Source organism: Colletes latitarsis, unplaced genomic scaffold (assembly GCF_051014445.1).
Source record: "Colletes latitarsis isolate SP2378_abdomen unplaced genomic scaffold, iyColLati1 scaffold0046, whole genome shotgun sequence".
NCBI lineage: Eukaryota > Metazoa > Arthropoda > Insecta > Hymenoptera > Colletidae > Colletes > Colletes latitarsis.
The window spans coordinates 55,001-57,500 of record NW_027488396.1 but is presented as its reverse complement, the minus strand read 5'-3'; the positions used below and the strand labels follow the sequence as shown (position 1 = coordinate 57,500).

Sequence of the window (2,500 nt, the reverse complement as noted above, 5' to 3'; positions counted from 1 at the left end):
AATCATATACAATTTACAATTTTTCTCTTTGTATTTAAAAATGCTCCTTGTTCTTTGCTTTAAAAATATTCGATGTTCGCACCTCCGACCAGCGTATCGACGGAGGATTGAACGCGCCATATCGACGACAAAAGTTTCTTTTTGTTTCCTGAATGACGGAAAACCATCGTTCGACGGCCGGGCGTACAGTACATTCAAAAGCCTTTGCGCGTGGCTGCGACCAAACGGGTATAATACACCCGTATATTCTTGGTTCCGAACAGTAACTTCACGCGCAATCGGGCGAACGCACGCGGCAGCGCCCATCGGTTGCTCGATGAAATCGATGCGATAAACTACAGCCTTCTCGGCTGGTCGTCGTTAGTCGCGCGAGCAACGGATGGCCGCACAATCGACGCGTCGTCGTTTGCGATTATTCGCCTCACGTTAGCCATGAGTATGTATATTATTCATTTACGAACGAACGCGGCAGCGTCCATCGGTTGCTCGATGAAATCGATGCGATAAACTACAGCCGTCTCGGCTGGTCGTCGTTAGTCGCGCGAGCAACGATGGCCGCAAAATCGACGCGTCGTCGTTTGCGATTATTCGCCTCAAGTTAGCCATGAGTATGTATAACATTCATTTACGAACGAACGCGGCAGCGTCCATCGGTTGCTCGATGAAATCGATGCGATAAACTACAGCCGTTTCGGCTGGTCGTCGTTAGTCGCGCGAGCAACGATGGCCGCAAAATCGACGCGTCGTCGTTTGCGATTATTCGCCTCAAGTTAGCCATGAGTATGTATATTATTCATTTACGAACGAACGCGGCAGCGTCCATCGGTTGCTCGATGAAATCGATGCGATAAACTACAGCCGTTTCGGCTGGTCGTCGTTAGTCGCGCGAGCAACGATGGCCGCAAAATCGACGCGTCGTCGTTTGCGATTATTCGCCTCAAGTTAGCCATGAGTATGTATATTATTCATTTACGAACGAACGCGGCAGCGTCCATCGGTTGCTCGATGAAATCGATGCGATAAACTACAGCCGTTTCGGCTGGTCGTCGTTAGTCGCGCGAGCAACGATGGCCGCAAAATCGACGCGTCGTCGTTTGCGATTATTCGCCTCAAGTTAGCCATGAGTATGTATATTATTCATTTACGAACGAACGCGGCAGCGTCCATCGGTTGCTCGATGAAATCGATGCGATAAACTACAGCCGTTTCGGCTGGTCGTCGTTAGTCGCGCGAGCAACGATGGCCGCAAAATCGACGCGTCGTCGTTTGCGATTATTCGCCTCAAGTTAGCCATGAGTATGTATATTATTCATTTACGAACGAACGCGGCAGCGTCCACCGGTTGCTCGATGAAATCGATGCGATAAACTACAGCCGTCTCGGCTGGTCGTCGTTAGTCGCGCGAGCAACGATGGCCGCAAAATCGACGCGTCGTCGTTTGCGATTATTCGCCTCTGGCTATCCGTGAGTATGTATAATATTCATATACGAACGAACGCGGCAGCGCCCATCGGTTGCTCGATGAAATCGATGCGATAAACTACAGCCTTCTCGGCTGGTCGTCGTTAGTCGCGCGAGCAACGATGGCCGCAAAATCGACGCGTCGTCGTTTGCGATCATTCGCCTCAGGCTATCCGTGAGTATGTATAACATTCATTTACGAACGAACGCGGCAGCGTCCATCGGTTGCTCGATGAAATCGATGCGATAAACTACAGCCGTCTCGGCTGATCGTCGTTAGTCGCGCGAGCAACGATGGCCGCACAATCGACGCGTCGTCGTTTGCGATTATTCGCCTCAGGCTATCCGTGAGTATGTATAACATTCATTTACGAACGAACGCGGCAGCGTCCATCGGTTGCTCGATGAAATCGATGCGATAAACTACAGCCGTCTCGGCTGATCGTCGTTAGTCGCGCGAGCAACGATGGCCGCACAATCGACGCGTCGTCGTTTGCGATTATTCGCCTCAGGCTATCCGTGAGTATGTATAACATTCATTTACGAACGAACGCGGCAGCGTCCATCGGTTGCTCGATGAAATCGATGCGATAAACTACAGCCGTCTCGGCTGATCGTCGTTAGTCGCGCGAGCAACGATGGCCGCACAATCGACGCGTCGTCGTTTGCGATTATTCGCCTCAGGCTATCCGTGAGTATGTATAACATTCATTTACGAACGAACGCGGCAGCGTCCATCGGTTGCTCGATGAAATCGATGCGATAAACTACAGCCTTCTCGGCTGGTCGTCGTTAGTCGCGCGAGCAACGATGGCCGCACAATCGACGCGTTGTCGTTCGTTTGCGATTCGCTTCAGGCTACCCGTAAGGATGTATATTATTTTATTACTTCCTCGCCGTCATCAGGACGTTTCGTTCGGAGCACGACGACGAGCACACACGCCACCGGGCAAAGCGGGATACGCAAGTTCAAACCGTAAAGGAACGTCGCGAAACGATGTTCGACGGCGTCTCGTTCCTCGGCTGTAGATCCTTGGGC

The 2,500-nt window shown here is 51.5% G+C and overlaps 1 non-coding gene across 1 annotated transcript in view; it reads right to left on the bottom strand.

Annotated features, from left to right (window-relative positions):
- The window catches only part of LOC143350933 (5.8S ribosomal RNA), a 155-nt gene extending 154 nt beyond the window's left edge, over window position 1 (bottom strand). The window contains exon 1 of the ribosomal RNA XR_013081359.1: window position 1. This exon is cut by the window's left edge and continues 154 nt beyond it. This is a non-coding gene — a ribosomal RNA (5.8S ribosomal RNA).
- Between the last annotated feature and the right edge of the window lie 2,499 nt (window positions 2–2,500).